At 41.7% G+C, this 19888-nt stretch overlaps 1 protein-coding gene across 1 annotated transcript in view; it reads left to right on the top strand.

The window, feature by feature from the left end:
• The first annotated feature begins 345 nt into the window (after positions 1–345).
• Positions 346–19888, top strand: part of LOC119522157 (serine/threonine-protein kinase WNK3-like) — a 185664-nt gene continuing 166121 nt past the window's right edge. The window contains exon 1 of the mRNA XM_037820811.1: positions 346–527. The gene's annotated coding sequence lies outside the window, so the exon portion shown is untranslated. The remainder of the gene's footprint in view (positions 528–19888) is intronic.

Raw genomic sequence — 19888 nt, 5'->3', positions numbered from 1 at the left:
TGGATTTTTTTTTGGGGGGGGCGGAGCGAGAGCTTCTGAACATATAGGAGGTAACACGCGTGGTTCCCCACTGAGATTTTCCTTTTGGAAAGAGAAGCCTTTCTCCTCGACGCGCATCCCTCTCTCCCGCTGCGTTGAAGAGGGAGGGGGAGACGTGCGCACGCTGTAGTTGGCTAGCCAAACGGCACCTCGCAGCGATAGGGGCCGTTCGGAATTGGGGCTGTTCTGTTGGTTTTCTCCGCCCCTCCCCCCTCTCCTCCCCCCTCCCCTCCCTTTCCCGCCCCCCTCCGCCCCTCTCTCCTACCCAACTGAATTCTTTGGCTGGAGTACGCGTGCGCCTTCACAGCTCCCAGGCGAGCGCGAGCTCTGGGCTTGGACCCCGCTCCCCTGACCCCGCCCGCTCTTTACCTACCAGCGGTGGCTGGTCCGGTGGGCTCGTGGGGGAGTCGCTTGCGCGCGCACGCGCATACGACGTGGAGCGGTTGCCGAGACCTGGAGAAGGGGAGTAAGAAGCATCGGAAGAGAAGGTAGAGGAGGAGGTGGCGTGCGTGTTTGTGTGTGTTTTACGGCGAGGGGCGAGCAGTAGCTTGAAAGAGGGCAAGGGAGAATCGAAGAGAGTCAAAGTCTCCCTCCGCTAGAGCCTCTCACCTGGTGAGGGTCCCTGGCCGGTTTGGAGGCTGCGAGAGGAGAAGGCCGGGGGGCGTGTCTGAGATTGGGCTGAAAGATGAATGGGCCAGAGATGAATGGAGGGAGGCAGCGGCGGCCAAGAGTCTGTTCGGAGTAAGAGCCCTAGTAGGGGGCAGCTTGACCCAAGCTGGATTATTCCAGTCACCAAGGGTCTCGGGTCTTCAGGTTTGTCGGAGCTGGTGTCTGAGTGATCGAACAGGCGGAGTCGAAAATAAAGAGGGGGAAAGTGGGGAAGGGCAGGTTTGAGGTTGAGGTGCGTTTTTTGTTTTGTTTTTTTTCTTTTGGGGGGGCGGAGGGGGGAGATAGCAACTTTGGGAGTTGATGGAAAACCAGGGAATGGAGAAGGTGAGGAGGTTATAGGAGGAGGGACCAAGAGACAGTTGACAAAGGACCGAGTGATCATTTAAATGAGATTGAGGCTACTGAAAGGAAAGATCGCTTCGGGTGTGGGAAGTTGAGTAAGGTTGCGGTGGGTTGTATTGATGGGAATGGGGTAGGAGAAAGAGTGGATTTAGAGGTTCAGTTGATGTATGGAGATAGATAGGACTGGATCGGGGTGAGGGGAATTGCTGGCTGGTTGTGTAAATGTATTAGGTTCAAGGAGATTGAGAGATGTTATTTGGGAACGGGTGATGCTTTCTGTGACTGACAGATTGGGGATGGGGAGGAGATAGTGTGTTGGGGTTAGGAGGTAACTGTACTGAAAGAGGTTTTGTTTATGTAGGTAGAAATCCTGCACGTGTCTACTTCGTATCTTGGGAGTTGATAGACCTTGTTAAAATGAGAGAGTCCTCAAAACAGATAATAGTGGTATGGGTATTCTTTTTTAAGAGTTACTGTTGATTGAAGCAATTATATGAATGAAGAGCCTTGGGTTGTGAAAATCTGTATAGTAGGGATTACATCCAATTTTGGGAGATAGTGTTATCTATTTTCATCTATAGCAAGTTGTAATAGCAAGAGAACATTTGAAGAGGTCTCAGTATATAACACAGAGCAGCAGATGTCTTCTAGACAGTCTCTATCCTTTGGACTGATGAGTTTAAACATTGTTTAAACTGAACAGTCCAAAGGAAAGACCTTGCATTAGAGGATAGCTAAAATGCACTAACGCTGATTTGAACGCTAAAATAATCATACGTGATTTTTTTGTCATTCTTAATTTACCTTGTTTGAAAATTGTAACTTGCTTTTTGATGTGAGTTGAAATTCCAGCAGATTACTTGGACATTTTGTTCTCTGAATGCATTGCTTGTCTTCTGGTAAAGATGTCTTGTAATTGGCTCATTCCGTTCTATGTCAAGATTAATAGTCTATGGATTTTTAACTTTTCGTGATTATTTTTACAAACTTTGCTGACATAGATTCAGTTATCTTGGAAATGTTGCAAATTTGAGGACATTCCCATGCCATTTCTCTTTTATTTTTTGATGTTGGAAAAAGTGTAATCCCTGTTTTTGGCTACCCAGGGTTTGAATACAAAAGTTAATAAAAACTCTATTCATAGTATCTCTGGTTGAGATGAATAGTTGGTGTATTGAGAGAGTATAGAGAGCCTGAAAATGTTGCACCAACTCTTCCTGGCAAGATTGTCTCCCAATTTTGAACTAAATGTTCCTGGAGTGGAGGACATTCAAGGTATTGAGGCTTAAAAGCATATGTAAGCTTGGTAAATCTGGGGAGTGGAATCTTAGGTTGAGGCTGGGGTTAGGAGTTAGGAACCCTTGACTTTCTTTTTTTAATCTTCATTTTATTGAGATATATTCACATACCACGCAGTCATACAAAACAAATCGTACATTTGATTGTTCACAGTACCATTATATAGTTGTACATTCATCACATAAATCAATCCCTGACACTTTCATTAGCACACACACAAAAATAACAAGAATAATAATTAGAGTGAAAAAGAGAAATTGAAGTAAAAAAGAACACTGGGTACCTTTGTTTTTGTTTCCTTCCCCTATTTTTCTACTCATCCATCCATAAACTAGACAAAGTGGAGTGTGGTCCTTATGGCTTTCCCACTCCCTTTGTCACCCCTCATAAGCTACATTTTTATACAACTGTCTTTGAGATTCATGGGTTCTGGGTTGTAGTTTGATAGTTTCAGGTATCCACCACCAGCTACCCCAATTCTTTAGAACCTAAAAAGGGTTGTCTAAAGTGTGCGTAAGAGTGCCCACCAGAGTGACCTCTCGGCTCCTTTTGGAATCTCTCTGCTACTGAAGCTTATTTCATTTCCTTTCACATCCCCCTTTTGGTCAAGAAGATGTACTCCGTCCCTTGATGCCAGGTCTACATTCCTTCCTGGGAGTCATATTGCATATTGCCAGGGAGAGTCACTCCCCTGGGTGTCTGATCCCACGCAGGGGGGGGCAGTGATTTCACCTTTCAAGTTGGCTTAGCTAGAGAGAGAGGGCCACATCTGAGCAACAAAGAGGCATTCAGGAGGAGGCTCTTAGGCACAATTATAGGGAGCCCTACCCTCTCCTTTGCAGCAACCGTCTTCCCAAGGGTAAAACCCACGGTAGAGGGCTCAACCCATCCAAACCACCCGTTCCCTTAGGTCTGTGGTCATTTTAGCAACCAATTGAGGTGGGGTAGGCCAATACCCCTTGCATTTTCCACAGGCTCCTCAAGGTGGCACTACATATTTTTTTCCTTGTTTTTTTTTTTCTCTTCAACCTTTTTTTCCTTTTTAAATCCAACATGTATGTAAAAAAAAATAAAAAAAAACAAAAAAGAAAAACCATACAATAAAAGAACACATTTACAAAGAGACCATAACAAGGGAGTAAGAAAAAGACAACTGACCTAAGATAACTGCTTACTTCCAACCTGTTCCTCCTTTACCCCAAGAAAGTTACATAATATAGCAACATTTCTGTGAACTTGCTCCTACTACATCCATCAGAAATTAAACAGACCGTAGTCATTCCTGGGCGTCCCCAGAACGTTAAATAGCTTATCTGTTCTTCTTGGATTACTGTTCCCTCTTCCTTAATTGCTCTCTATTGCTAGTTCCCCTACATTCTATATTATAAACCATTCTTTTTACATTTTTCAAAGTTCACATTAGTGGTTAGCTTATAATATTTCTCTTTCTGTGCCTAGCTTATTTCGCTCAGCATTATGTCTTCAGGGTTCAATCCATGTTGTCATATGTTTCATGAGGTCATTCCTTCTTACTGCCCATGTAGTATTCCATCGTGTGTATATACCACATTTTATTTATCCACTCATCTGTTGAAGGACATTTGGGTTGTTTCCATCTCTTGGCAATTGTGAATAATGCTGCTATGAACATTGGCGTGCAGATATCTGTTCGTGTCACTGCTTTCCGACCTTCCAGGTATATAGCGAGAAGTGCAATCGCTGGATCGAATGGTAACTCTATTTCTAGTTTTCTAAGGAACTACCAGACTGACTTCCAGAGTGGCTGAACCATTATACAGTCCCACCAACAATGAATAAGAGTTCCAATTCCTCCACATCCCCTCCAGCATTTCTAGTTCCTGTTTGTTAATGGCAGCCACTCTGATAGGTGTTAGATGGTATCTCATATGTGGTCTTAATTTGCATTTCTCTAATAGCTAGTGAAGCTGAACTTTTTTTTCATGTGTTTCTTGGCCATTTGTATCTGCTCTTCAGAGGAACTGTCTTTTCATATCCTTTGTCCATTTATAATTGGGCTGTCTGTACTATTGTCATTGAGTTGCAGGATTTCTTTATATATGCAAGTTATCAGTCTTTTGTCAGATACATGGTTTCCAAAAATTTTTTTCCCATTGAGTTGGCTGCCTCTTTACCTTTTTGAGAAATTCCTTTGAGGTGCAGAAACTTCTAAGCTTGAGGAGTTCTCATTTATCTATTTTTTCTTTTGTTGCTTTGTGCTTTGGGTGTAAAGTCTAGGAAGCGGCCGCCTAATACAAGGTCTTGAAGATGTTTTCCTACATTATCTTCTAGAGTTTTATGGTACTTTCTTTTATATTGAGATCTTTGGTCCATTTTGAGTTAATTTTTGTGTAGGGTGTGAGGTAGGAGTCCTCTTTCATTCTTTTGGATATGGATATGCAACTCTCCCAGCCCCATTTGTTGAATAGACCATCATGACTCAGTTCAGTGACTTTGGGGAGCCTTATCAAAGATCAGTCGGCCATAGATCTGAGGGTCTATCTCTGAATTCTCAATTCGATTCCGTTGATCTATATGTCTATCTTTGTGCCAGTACCATGCTGTTTTGGCAACTGTGGCTTTATAATAAGCTTCAAAGTCAGGAAGTGTAAGTCCTCCCACTTCGTTTTTCTTTTTTAGAGTGTCTTTAGCAATTCGAGGCATCTTCCCTTTCCAAATGAATTTGATAACTAGCTTTTCCAAGTCTGCAAAGTAGGTTGTTGGAATTTTGATTGGGATTGCATTGAATCTGTAGATGAGTTTGGGTAGAACTGGCATCTTAATGACATTTAGCTTTCCTATCCATAACATGGAATATTGTTCCATCTTTTAAGGTCCTCTTCTATTTCTTTTAGTAGAGTTACGTAGTTTTCTTTGTGTAGGTCTTTTACATCTTTGGTTAAGTTTATTTCTAGGTATTTGATTTTTTTAGTTGCTATTGAAAATGGTATCTTTTTCTTGAGTGTCTCTTCAGTTTGTTCATTTCTAGCATATAGAAACATTACTGACTTATGTGCATTAATCTTGTATCCAGCTACTTTGCTAAATTTGTTTATTAGCTCTAGTAGCTGTATCGTTGATTTCTCAGGGTTTTCTAGATATAAGATCATATCATCTGCAAACAATGACAGTTTTACTTCTTCATTTCCAATTTGGATGCCTTTTATTTCTTTGTCTTGCCCGATTGCCCTGGCTAGCACTTCCAGCACAATACTCAATAACAGTGGTGACAGCGGGCATCCTTCTCTTGTTCCTGATCTTAGAGGGAAGGCTTTCAGTCTCTCACTATTGAGTACTATGCTGGCTGTGGGTTTTTCATACATGCTCTTTATCATGTTGAGGAAGTTTCCTTCAATTCCTCCCTTTTGAAGTGTTTTTCTCAAAAAGGGATGTTGGATTTTGTCAAATGCTTTTTCAGCATCTATTAAGATGATCAATTGATTTTTCCCTTTTGACTTGTTAATGTGTTGTAATACATTGATTGATTTTCTTATGTTGAACCATCCTTGCATGCCTGGAATGAACCCCACTTGGTCATGGTGTATGATTTTTTTAATGTGTGTTTGGATGCGATTTGCAAGTATTTTGTTGAGGATTTTTGCATCTATATTCATTAGGGAGATTGGCCGGTAGTTTTCCTTTTTTGTAGCATCTTTGCCTGGTTTTGGTATTAGATTGATGTTAGCTTCATAAAATGAGTTAGGTAGTGTTCCATTTTCTTCAGTGTTTTGAAAGGGTTTGAGTAAGATTGGTGTGAGTTCTTTCTGGAAAGTTTGGTGGAATTCCCCTGTGAAGCCATCTGGCCCTGGGCATTTATTTGTGGGAAGATTTTTGATGACTGATTGGATCTTTTTGCTTGTGATGGGTTGGTTGATGTGTTCTATTTCTTCTCTGGTCAGTCTAGGGTGTTCATATGTTTCCAGGAAATTGTCCATTTCTTCTGCATTATCCAGTTTGTTGCCATACAGTTGTTCATAATATCCTCTTATTATTTTTTTAATTTCTTCAGGATCTGCACTTATGTCAACTTTTTCATTCATTATTTTGTTTATATGGGTCTTCTCTCTTTTTGATTTTGTCAGTCTAGCTAGGGGCTTGTCAATCTTGTTGATCTTCTCAAAGAACCAACTTTTGGTGATATTTATCCTCTCTATTGTTTTTTTGCTCTCGATGTCAATTATTTCTGCTTTAATCCTTGTTATTTCTTTTCTTCTATTTGGTTTAGGATTGGTTTGCTGTTTGTTTTCTAGCTTCTTCAGCTGATCCATTAGTTCTTTGATTTGGCTCTTTCTTCCTTTTTAATATATGCGTTTAGTGCTATAAATTTCCCCCTTAGCACTGCTTTTGCTACATCCCATAGATTTTGGTATGTTGTGTTCTCATTTTCATTCGTCTCTATATATTTAGTAATTTCTCTTGCTATTTCTTCGTTAACCCACTGATTGTTTAGGAGTGTGTTGTTTAACCTCCAGGTATTTGTGAATTTTCTAAGTCTCTTATGGTTATTGACTTCTAATTGTATTCCATTGTGGTCAGAGAATGTGCTTTGAATAATTTCAATCTTTTTAAATTTATTGAGGCTTGTTTTATGTCCCAGCATATGATCTATTCTGGAGAAAGTTCCGTGAGCACTAGAAAAGTATGTGTATCCTGGTGATTTGGGATGTAATGTCCTGTAGATGTCTGTTAAATCCAATTCATTTATCAGATTGTTTATGTTTTCAATTTCCTTATTGGTCTTCTGTCTGGTTGATCTATCTATAGTAGAGAGTGATGTGTTGAAGTCTCCCACAATTATTGTGGAAACATGAATTGCTTCCTTTAGTTTTGCCAGTGTTTGTCTCATGTATTTTGTGGCACCTTGATGGGGTGCACAGACATTTATGATTGTTATTTCTTCTTGTTGAATTGTCCCTTTTATTAGTATGTAGTGGCCTTCTTTGTCTCTCAAAACATCCTTGCATTTAAAGTCTATTTTATCTGAGATTAATATTGCTACCCCTGCTTTCTTTTTGCTGTAGCTTGCATGAAATATTTTTTTCCATCCTTTCACTTTCAGTTTCTTTGTGTCCCTGTGTCTAAGATGAGTCTCTTGTATGCAACATATTGATGGTTCATTTTTTTTGATCCATTCTGCGAATCTGTATCTTTTAATTGGGGAGTTTAAGCCATTTACATTCAAGGTTATAACCGTGAAGGCATTTCTTGAATCAGCCATCTTATCCTTTGGTTTATGTTTGTCATATTTTTCCCCTCTCTCTATTAATATCCTTTATTGTACCCATACCGAATCTCTTTAGTACTGAACCTTTCTCCAAGTCTCTCTGTCCTTTCTTTGTTTCTCTGTCTGTAGGGCTCTGTTTAGTATTTGTTAGCAAATTCTCTCAGCATTTGTTTGTCTGTGAAAAATTTAAGCTCTCCCTCAAATTTGAAGGAGAGCTTTGCTGGATAAAGTATTCTTGGCTGGAAAGTTTTCTCACTTAGGATTTTAAATGTATCATGCCACTGCCTTCTCACCTCCATGGTGGCTGCTGAGTAGTCACTACTTAGTCTTATGCTGTTTCCTTTGTATGTGGTGAATTGCTTTTCTTTTGCTGCTTTCAGAACTTGCTCCTTCTCTTCTGTGTTTGACAGTGTGATCGGAATATGTCTCGGTGTGGGTTCATTTGGATTTATTCTATTTGGAGTTCGCTGAGCATTTATGATTTGTGTATTTATGTTGTTTTGAAGATTTGGGAAGTTTTCCCCAACAATTTCTTTGAATAGTCTTCCTAGACCTTTAGCCTTTTCTTCCCCTTCTGGGACACCAATGAGTCTTATATTCGGACGTTTCATATTATCTATCATATCCCTGAGGTCCATTTCGATTTTTTCAGTTTTTTCCCCATTCTCTCTTTTATGCTTTCATTTTCCATTCTGTCATCTTCCCGGTCACTGATTCGTTGTTCACCTTCCTCTAGTCTTGTACTATGAGTGTCCAGAGTCTTTTTAATTTGGTCAGCAGTTTCTTTAGTTTCCATAAGATCATCCATTTTTTTAGTTAGTCTTGCAATGTCTTCTTTATGATCTTCTAGGGTCTTCTTGATATCCTTTGTATCCTGTACTATGGTCTCATTGTTCATCTTTAGTTCTTTGAGTAGCTGCTCTAGGTGCTGTGTCTCTTCTGGTCTTTTGATTTGGGTGCTTGGGCTTGGGTTATCCATATCGTCTGTTTTTTTCATATGCTTTATAGTTTTCTGTTGTTTTTGGCCTCTTGGCATTTGCTTAACTTGATAGGGTTCTTTTAGGATTTGTAGACCAATTGAATTCCTTATCTCTAATTTATCAGATCTACAGCTTCATGGAGTACACTTTCTCTAACTAACCAGCAGGTGGCGTCCACGAGCCACCTGTTCTCCACAAGCCAGTTCTCCCCTCCTTAGCCTTTTTGGTGAGTGGGGGAGTGAGTCTTGTGGGGTCCAATTGGTGTACCAAGCTTGCGTGTGTAGTTGGTGTTGCCTGCCCTGTATATGGGGCGTGTTTCTGGGCAGTAAGGGATGAAGGGGTGGCTCTAACAGTCAAATCTCCCTGGTGATCCTGGAGTTTTAAAGCTACTGCAATAGTCTAATCCTTCAGTTCAGTCCTGCCACAGTTTATCTCTGTCACTGACCCACAAGTCCTTGGTATTGGCGTATGGCTCCTGAGACTTGCAAATGGGCCCCTCTTCCAAGCTGTGCACTCCCTGGTCCTCTGTTGAGGGATGACTGTGCTATGTCACAGGTGAGTGCCGTCCCCCCAGGGTAGTTCTGGGCTGCTGGGCTGTGTAGGGAGGCTCCCAGTCTGCTGAAATGATGGCTGAATGGGGCTTTGTTAATTCACACTGCTCCCCCTTCCCAACTCTCGGACAATCAGCTGAGGTTGCAGGGAAGGCTAATGTCCACGCCCAGTTTTGTGGTGTGTACCTGTTATTTGAAGCAGTTCCGTCACAGTGGGTTGTCTGGGGCAGCTCTGGGCTATGGGGATGGCGATGGGCAGGAGTGTTTCCTGTCCACCAGGATGATGGCTGTGAGCAGACACCCCCCTGTTCTTGGGAGGTTGTGGTGTTTATTGAAGTTGCTCAGCCACTGGATTATTGCCTTTTCTCTCAGAGCTCTCTTAGTTCTGCTCTTGTCTTGACCTGCGGAAACTGCAAGTCTTTGAAGCTTTGTGTATTGGGCTTCTTAGAGTAATTGTTTTAGAAAAAGAAAAAGGATTAAAAAAAAAAAGGGCCCTCCTCAGAGATCTAATGGGTTATTGAAATGCTAAGAGACAAAGCAATTAGGACCATTAAGGAAAGGTACACAGGGAGAGAGATCAGCTTTTCTTTGGGATTTGCATATGAGCCTCAGGGCCTGAGCTCTGCCCTTCCCCTTTCTATGTTCCCCAGAACTCCAAAAATCCTCCGCTTTTATTTTGGAGTTTTCATGTTGTTTTTTTGTATGCTTGTCTACTCTCTGCTGGGCTGGCTGCTCTCAGATTCTCTGTTGTGTGGTCTCAGTCTATCTATGGTTGGAGTTTGGATCCGTAGAATGAGTTTCTGATAAGGGCTGCCACTGCAGTTGTCCCTTCTCCTTCCCGGAGCTGACAGCCCCTCCTCCCACAGGACTGAGCCTGGCAGGGAGGGAAGCGGGTCCCCTGGCCACAAAAACGTACAGATTTTGCTGATCTCAGCAGTTCCACGTTTTCATGAGTGTTGTATGAAGTATGCCCAAAGTCAGATTGCTCTGTGGTGTCCAGTCCACGCAGTTCCTGGCTTTCTACCTACTTTCCTGGAGGAGTAACTAAAATATACAGCTCACCAGTCCACCATCTTGCCCCGCCTCCTTACTAGAATTTTGATAGAGATTGCGTTAAATCTCTAAATTGCTTTGTATGTTTTTGACATGTCAACAAAGTTAAGTCTTTCAGTCCATAAACATGGGATGTCTTCCATTTTTTAGGTGTTAATTTCTTTCAGCAGTGTTTTTTAGTATGCAAGTCATTCACAATCATGGTTAAATTTATTCCTAGATTTTTTTCTTTATATACGCTATTTTAAATGTAGTCATTTTCTTGATGTCCTTTTTGGATTGTTCATTGCTGGTGTGTAGAAACAAAGCAGATTTTTTTTCTATTTTTTTATTATTTTTGTTAAATTTATGTTTCATTAGAGAAATGGTTTATGGAAAAATCATGCAGAAAATAGATTTCCCGTGTAATCCCCTCATGCACATAGTTTTCCTTATTATTAACATTGCCTTAGTGTGGTACCTTTGTTATACTTGAGAAAACAGTATTATTTTAATTATACTATTAACTATATTTCAGAGTTTGACCCACTTTCATTCTTTTGCATGTGGGTATCTGGTTTTTCCAACCCCATTTATTGAAGAGACTGTTCTTTCCCCATTGAGTGGACTTGTTACCCTTGTAAAAAATCAATTGGCCGTAAGTGTGAGGGTTTATTTCTGAACTTTGAATTCAATTTAATTGGTCTCTGTACCTTTCCTTGTTCTAGTACCATGCTGTTTTGATTACTGTACCTCTGTAATAAGTTTAAAATTGGGAAGTGTGAGTTCTCCAAATTCATTCTCTTTTTCAAGATGTTTTTGGCTGTTCAGGGCCCCTTACCCTTCCATATAATTGATGATTTGCTTTTCCATCTCTGCAAAGAAGTCTGTTGGAGTTTTCATTGTGTTTACATTGAATCTGTAAATCACTTTGGGTAGAATTGACATCTTAACAATATTTAGTCTTTAAGTCCAGGAGTATACAATGTCTCATTTATTTAGGTCTTCTTTGATTTCTTTTAGTAATATGTTGTAGTTTTCCGTGTATCCCTCCTTTATGTCCTTGGTTAAATTTATTCCTGTATGTTTGATCTCTTTAGTTGCTATTGTAAATGGATTTTTTTTTATTTCCTCTTCAGATTGCTCATTACTAGTATATAGAAACACTACTGATTTTTGCAGGTTGATCTTGTACCCCATGACTTGGCTGAATTAAGTTATTAGTTCTAGTATCTTTCTTGTAGATTCTTTGGGATTTTCTCTATATAGGATCATGTCATGTGCAAATGGAAATCTTTTTACTTCTCACATTTCCAGTTTGGATGCCTTTTATTTCTTTTTCTTGCCTAATTCTTCTGGTTAGAACCTTCAATACAGAGTTGAATAGCAATGGTGAAAGCAGGCATTCTTGTCTTTTTCCTGACCTTGGGGGAAAGTTTTCAGTCTTTCACCATTGAATATGATGTTAGCTGTGGGTTGTTCATAAATATCCTTTATTCTGTTGATGACATGCCCTTCTTTCCATATTTCCTGAGTGTTTTTCAAGATGTGGTGTGGATTTTGTCAAATGCTTTTTTTTGTGTCAGTTTGCAGTGACCATGTGCTTTTTTCCTTTGTTCTATTAATGTGTTATGTTACATTGATTTTTACATATTAATACTCTGTGTTCCTGGGATAAATCCCAATTCGTCTTGGTTTATAGTCCTTTTATATGTTGTTGGATTCGGTTTTCTATTTGAAGAAATTTTCTAGTAATTTATGGCTGTCTGCTAATATTTGTAAGTAGAGGACTGTATTAGATTTCTGTTGCTGCATAGCAAGTCACCACAAATTTAGTGACTTAAATAAAGAATGCTCATTTATTAAATCACAGGTCAGTTCTCTAGGTAAAAAGTGTTGGGGACGATTAAGGTAGCATGTATAAAATCCACCCTCAGCGATTGCCGGAGATATGCAACATGGCCGCTGGGGCTGATGCAATAACGGCTTAAGTTGCCCTCAGCCTTCTTTACGGAAGTGATAGCCGTTCGCGCCTAAGATTCGTGCCTAGAGTGCTAGCTTTACAATCTGCCTTCTACCCCAGCAACAGTAGCTACCAATCCTGTACTAGCCTTACATCTGCCACCCGCCCTAGCAACAGCAGCAGCCAATCCTAGATCGCCACCCCGTCCTTACTAGCCACTCCCTCCACCCTTAGAGTATATATACCCTGCCTCCTCAATAAAATTTGCAGCTTGATCAGAATCTTTGTCTTGCTGTCATTCCTCGTGTCTCTTGTCCCATACCATTCCTCCCTCACAGGACTTGGAGCCTTCCGTTGAACATCCTGCCGGCCGGGACAAACTGGCCGAACGTGGGGCTCGAAATTGTGAGAGACGGAATGCCGCACTCAAGGAGAGAGGTACCTCACACTCACCACACCCGGGATCGCCGCGGGGAAGTGCGCTCGCGAGACAGATCTGTTCACCAGTCGATCAGTGTCAGCGAAAGGAAAGAAGAAGAAGAAAAGAAAGCAACAAAAGGTAAGCCCCCACCCTCATCATGGGACAAGGAATTTCCCAACACAAATTATATGTTAGTCAAGTTAAGCAATCACTCAAGGCACGAGGAACACGAGTAAAGAAAAAAGATCTCACACGCTTTTTTAATTTCCTGTTAAAAACCTGCCCTTGGTTCCCTCAAGAAGGTACTATAGACCACCAGTGCTGGCTAAGAGTCGTAGATTGTTTAAAAGATTATTTTCGAACCTTTGGTCCTGAAAAGGTCCTGGTTACTGCCTTTTCTTATTGGAACCTAATTAATGAAATTCTAAAGGTCCATTCTTCAGCTCCAGACGTCCAAAACCTCTGTAAATTAGGAGAGGAAGCTTTGAGAGAGCACTCTCGCCCTGCTTCAGCATGCGGCTCAGTAGTTATTAACATGCCTGAATATCCCTTAAACGAAAATCCTAACAGGGATAGGCCAAATACCCCAACCAGTCAAGTCAGTTTGTCGCCCGATCACAACGAAATCGAACCAAAGGCTAAAATTTCTCCCTCTTTGGAGGAACCGGAGGTTAGAATTTCTCCCTCTTTAGAAAATAACTCCCTTCCTCCATTTCTGCCACCCCCTTACGCACCCGATTTTCTCAAACCATATTCTCATTTTTATCCAGTCACACTCTTATCTCAGTTTCTCACTTTAGAAGAAGCCACAGAAAATCTCCGGCTACACGCCGATAATTTTAGAGAAACTTTTAAACAGGAGCGGCAGCATGCCGCCAATTTGCTCGCTGACCTCCGGTCGGCAACTCAAAGCATTGCAGCCCTTTTGCTTCCAGAAAACGCCCGCTCATCGCACCTCCATTGTACTCGCCGCGCCTATGCTTTTCCGGTTATGCGTAGTCAGACTCAAGATTCTCAAAATGGCGCCGCCGGCTCCCAAAATGGCGATTCTAGTAGCGATAGCGAGGAGAATAATAAATCAGATTCCCCCAACTCTAGCGAAGGAGAGCAGGAGGAAGCTAGTTCCACCTCAACAGCTAAATATAAAAAACTTAGTCTAAAATATCTAGAAAAATTAAAAAAGGCAGTGAGTGATTATGGCGCTACCCCGCCCCTTCACGCTCGCCCTGCTGGAAAGCCTCAGTGAAAAGGAACTTATTCCTAGCGATTGGTTCCAGCTAGCCAGAGCTGCCTTGTCTGGTGGTGATTTCCTGTTATGGAAATCTGATTATGAAGAGCATTGTAAAAAATATGCCACCCGTAATGCCTGTAAGACCACTTCTAAAACTTGGACCTTAAATAAATTTTTAGGTCAAAGTCCCTACCATCAAAATGATAAGCAGGCTCAATTCTCCCCCGGTCTCTTAGCGCAAATACAAATGGCTGCGCTTAGAGCACGGAAAAAACTTCCGCAAAAGGGTGCCGCCACTGCCTCTCTCGCTAAATTAAGACAGGGACCTGATGAACCATATACTGATTTCCTTAGCCGCCTGCAAAACATGGCTGAGCGCTTATTCGGGGCTAGCGAAAACGAAAGTGATTTCATTAAACACCTCGCCTATGAAAATGCTAACGCTGCCTGCCAAGTAGCAATCCGTCCCTTTCGTAATACCAATCTTAATAATTACATAAAGCTCTGTTCTGGCATCAGGCCCACTCAAACCCTTGGAATAGCTATTGGCGCCGCTCTTCAAAATTTTGCAGCACAGCACAAAAATTTCGCGGCACAAGCAAAGCCTCCAACATGCTATAATTGTAAGCAACCTGGCCATTTCTCAAGCTAGCTTGCAAACAGGAGAAGCTTCGAAGTATGTTATTTCTCATTTACTACATTGCTTCGCTATTTTAGGCCAACCTAAAGTCATTAAAACAGACAATGGGCCTGGATATACTGGAAAAAATTTTCAAACCTTCTGTCAACAATTACAAATTAAGCATACTACGGGAATACCATATAACCCCCAGGGGCAAGGAATAGTAGAACGAGCACATCGCACCTTAAAAAATGCCCTGTGCCGCCTAGCCGAAAGTACTCTCAATCTCACAAAACAACGACCTCGAGACCTTTTACATCATGCTCTTTTTGTTCTTAACTTCCTAACTCTGGATGATGAAGGACAATCTGCAGCTGACAGACATTGGCATCCCAGAACACAAACGCAACAAGCCACTGTTATGTGGCGTGACCCCTTAACGTCAGAATGGAATGGACCTGACCCCGTGATTATTTGGGGACGAGGCTCTGCTTGTATATACGATCAACAGAGGGAAGGTCCTCGCTGGCTTCCAGAACAGCTGATAAAACATATTAATTCTTCATTGCCGAAACAAACCCCTGAGACACTTCCTTCCCCTCCTCTTAACGATAACCTTTCCAGGGTAGAAGCCTCTCCCTGAGAAAAATTTCTTTCTTTTCTCTTCTAGCGCATCAATAACTCCTGCAATAACCCATCCGGAGATAACCAGCCCGCACACAACCGGAAGTGGAAAGAAGTCCTGCTTACAGGTTTATTCCATCACTAATCACATGAATTACCACTTGAATTACTATTGGCTTTTCTTAATTGGTCTTCTGGCTTTGCTGTTTGCAGCCGGATTAGCAACCGTTGCCCCAAAAGATTGGAACCCGTTAGAAAGATTCCTGCTTGCTGTAGCATATTTGTGCATTGTAGGGTGTATCACTTTGCTGGCTTGTCTCCCTTAACAGGAAGAACCAATAGCCTCTATTAGTATGGCTTTGTTACGCCTACTGCCATTTAAAGTTGCCGTCTTATATTTTCTCTTGCAAAGTGTGCGTGCCACCTTCGGCAATTCCAACCCCCATCAGCCTTGGAAATGGACCTTGGCACGATGGGAAGATTCCACAGTTGTGCAAACCCAAGTTTACTGCAGGAACGCCCCTCCTTCTTGTTTATGCCTGTGACCTAATTCTGTTTCCGGAGGGCACACCTTGCCTTAACCCAGCCCAATATTACATGTGGCCCCTCCTCAAACCCCGTGAAACGTACTCTCAATACTCCCCAACCAATATTACTGTGCATACTGGGGGTGTGAAACTTAGCCACTACTTGGAAACCTCCCGCCCCTGATCATTACCTAACTTTAAAAATTGGGCCCCTCTGGGCTGCAAGCCCGTGACCATTCCATCAATCCTTATTACGATAAATATAATTGTCAAAAACTAAATCTCACCGTACAGCTCCCTCCTGATCCTTCTTGGCTAATCGGTCGAACCTGGGGCTTCAGAATCTATTTGGAAGGGAGTCGACCCAGGGAGTCTTATCATGATAAAAAAGGAAGCAGTACCGCCACCAAAAACCATCCGCCATTGGGCCCAAATGTAGTGCTTGCGCCTCCAGCTACCCCTCCTATCCCGAGCACGCCCAGCAAAACTCTTTCCAAAATTCACCCCACTACTCCTCCTTCTATAGCATCCCAATATTGTCATCCTCAAGCCCTTCCATATCATTTGACAGCCCGCTTTGGCCACTACCTCCAAAGCCACCTTTCTCTCTCTAAACTCCTCCCAGCCTAATTTTACTTGTAGTTGTTGGCTATGTTTCTCTGCCAAGCCTCCTTATTATGATGCTATAGCTCTTAATGTTACATTTTAACACTTCTAATGAAGACAGTCCTTCCCAGTTGCCCTTGGAATGCAAGAAAAATCGGTCTCACTATGCAATCCGTTCTTCACTCTGGGCATTGTATTGGTAATATTTCTGCCTCCTTAAAAACAGTCCTGTGCACAGTCCTCCTCTCCATCGCCTGGTAAAATTCTGTATCCCCCCAACAGGGGCAAAATGGCTGTGCTCTTCTACGGGGCTTACTCCTTGCGTATCAGCAAAAGCCCTAACTGAAACAGGGGAAATGTGCCTCTTAGTGGCTGTGTTACCCCATGTCCTCTTTCATACAGAGGAAGACCTTTATCACCACTTGGTCGCGCAATCTCCAGCCACGCTGAGAAAGAAAAGAGAATTGTTACGGTTGTTACTATTGCTTCTCTTTTAGGTATTACTGGCCTAGGCACCGGAATCGCCTCTGTCATTCTCTGAAACCAAGGCTTCTCCCACCTAAGAGCTGCTATAGATGAAGATTTAGCCCGCATTGAAACCTCCATTACCCATCTTGAAAAATCCCCTTACGTCCTTATCGGAGGTTGTTCTCCAAAACAGGAGAGGCTTAGATCTGCTTTTCCTTAAGCAAGGAGGGCTTTGTGCTGCACTGGGCGAAGAATGTTGCTTTTACGCTGACCATTCTGGCATAGTTAAGGATTCCATGACCAACTTAGGGAAGGAATTGAAAATCGCAAACGTGAGCGAGAAACCCAGGGGGTATCTCCTGGGGGCTTAATGGAATCCTTCCCTACCTCCTCCCTATACTAGGCCCTTAGTAACCATACTCCTTATAATATCCTTGCCACCCTGGGCCATAAAAAGAATAGTACAGCTAGTTAAGGACCAAATTGACTCTGCCCTAAGCAAGCCTATTCAAGTGCATTATCACCGGCTTCACCTCGCTGACCAGGGTTTGGATCCAGATCATCTGACTGCTACCCACCCTTACGGGTAAGAAACCCCCTCCTATGGGAGCAGCATATAACTCGAAATATGCTTCTAGCGTATGCTATGTATTGGTACCGCGGGGTGCGAGGCAAAGCACTGCAAAGGAGGGCCAAAGCAATTAAAGGCCATTTTCGAGCTCCTTGAGAAATATGCCTCATTTGCATAGGGGTTTTGCTCTGCCAAAAACTCCCCTCCCCAGAAAAACAGAGCCACAAACAACTTGGGGAATGAGGCCTCTATTTCCCCCAGCAGGTTAATGCCAAAAGAATGCTGGATCAGCATTCTTCCTCCATCCTTTTGAAAAACAAAGGGAGGAGACGTTGCAGACGATTAAGGTAGCATGTATAAAATCCACCCTCAGCGATGCCGGAGATATGCAACATGGCCGCTGGGGCTGATGCAATAATGGCTTAAGTTGCCCTCAGCCTTCTTTACGGAAGTGATAGCCGTTTGCGCCTAAGATTCGTGCCTAGAGTGCTAGCTTTACAATCTGCCTTCTACCCCAGCAACAGTAGCTACCAATCCTGTGCTAGCCTTACATCTGCCACCCGCCCTAGCAACAGCAGCAGCGAATCCTAGATCGCCACCCGTCGTTACTAGCCACTCCCTCCACCCTTAGAGTATATATACCCTGCCTCTTCAATAAAATTTTGCAGCTTGATCAGAATCTTTGTCTTGCTGTCATTCCTCGTGTCTCTTGTCCCATACCATTCCTCCCTCACAGGACTTGGAGCCTTCCGTTGAACATCCTGCCGGCCGGGACAAAAAAGTGCTTGTGAATTTTTCTGGGTTCTGTGCTTAAGCTCTTACAAAGCCAAAATTAAGGTGTCAGTGTCTTGGGCTCTTGTCTGGAGGCTCTGGGGAAGTCTTTTTCTTGGCTCATTCAGGTTGTTGGAAGAATTCATTTTCAAGCTTTGTTAAGACTGCAATCCATTTCTTTGCTGGCTGTTGTCCAGAAGTTGCTTTCAGCTCGTAGAGGCTGCTCTTCAGTTGTTTCACATGACCCTACTTCAAACCCAGAAGTTGCATGTTACATCTTTCTAATGGTGACAATTAGTAAAATTCTCTGCTTTTAAGGGCTAATGTAATTAGATTAGGCCCACTCAGATAATCTCTGTTTGAAGGTGACCTGTGCCATATAGTATAATACAGTAATGGGAGTGACACCTCACCATGTTCACAGATCCAGGAGTTAGTGTGGGACATCTTTGGGTGGCCATAATTCTACCTCCTACAGGGACAAACATGAAGACTAGACAGTATAATTGCTTGCATAGGACTTGTTAACTTTGACCTCTACTGTAGGGTTTCAGGTTGGGCCATTAGTCAAGTAATCTCTGATATCAGAATCTTTAGGTCTTTCTTCTTGGTTTGGTCAGATTTCCCCAGAGAGGCATCTTTATATCTCCTTCCTGGAGGGTAAAGGTCTGGTTACCCAGTATTTTGTAGCCAAGTTGGGGAAGAGGGCTAGGGGTTTCATTTATTATTATTATTAGAGAATTTGTAGGTTTACAAAAACATCATGCTTAAAATACATAAAATAGGTTTCCATATACCAATATCTTTCAAAATGATACATTTGTTACTGTGGTACATTTGTTATAATTCATGAAAGGACATTTTTATAATTGTACTATGAACTGTAATCCATCGTTTACAATAAGGTTCACTGTTTGTGTTGTACAGTCCTGTGTGGTTTTCGTGAATTATTATTCTAGTAACATATATACGACCTAATTAAACATTTACAGTTTTGTGCTACCATCACCACCATCCATTACCAAAACTTTACGGTGAATCCAAATAGATTCTCTGTGCAATTTAAGCATTAACTCCCCATTCCCTAACCCCATCCACACCCCTGGTAATGTCTATTTCTAGATTCTGACTCTATGAGTTTGCTTATTCTATTTCATCAGTGAGATCATACAATATTTGTCTTTTTGGTCTAGCTTATTTCATGCAACAAGATGTCTTCAAAGTTCATTTATGTTGTTGTATGAATCAGAACTTCATTCCTTTTTTTATCTTCATTTTATTGAGATATTCATTCCTTTTTAATACTGAATAATATTCCATTGTATGTATATACCACATTTTGTTTATCTGTTGGACACTTGGGTTGTTTCCATCTTTTGGCAATTGTGTAAAATGCTGCTATAAACGTCAGTGTGTAATTATCTGTTCAAGTCCCTGCTTTCATTTCTTTTGGGTATATACCAAGAAGTGGGATTGCCGGGTCATATGGCAATTCTTTGTTCCACTTGATGAGGAACCACCAAACTGATATCCAGTTCTCTATTTCCTTATTGATCTTCTCTCTGTAGATGTTCTATCTGTTGATGACAGTGGTGTTTTGAAGTCTCCAATTATTATTGTAGAGATGTCTATTTCTCCCTTCAGTTTTACCAGTGTCCCATGTATTTTGGGGCACTGTGGTTATATGCATAAATATTTATGGTTGTTATTTCTTCTTGGTGTATTGACCCTTTTGTTAATATATAGTGTCCTTTGTCTCTTATAACAGCTTTTGACTTAAAGTCTAATTTGTCCGAAAATAGTATAGCAACCCCAGCTCTCTTTTGTTTACTATTTGCATAGATTATCTTTTTCTGTCCTTTCACTTTCAAACTACCGATATCTTTGGGACTAAAGTGAGTCTCTTGTAAACAATATAGAATGGATCATG

The sequence above is a fragment of the Choloepus didactylus genome, chromosome X, assembly GCF_015220235.1.
Source record: "Choloepus didactylus isolate mChoDid1 chromosome X, mChoDid1.pri, whole genome shotgun sequence".
NCBI lineage: Eukaryota > Metazoa > Chordata > Mammalia > Pilosa > Megalonychidae > Choloepus > Choloepus didactylus.
This window is presented reverse-complemented; position numbering and strand designations above follow the sequence as displayed.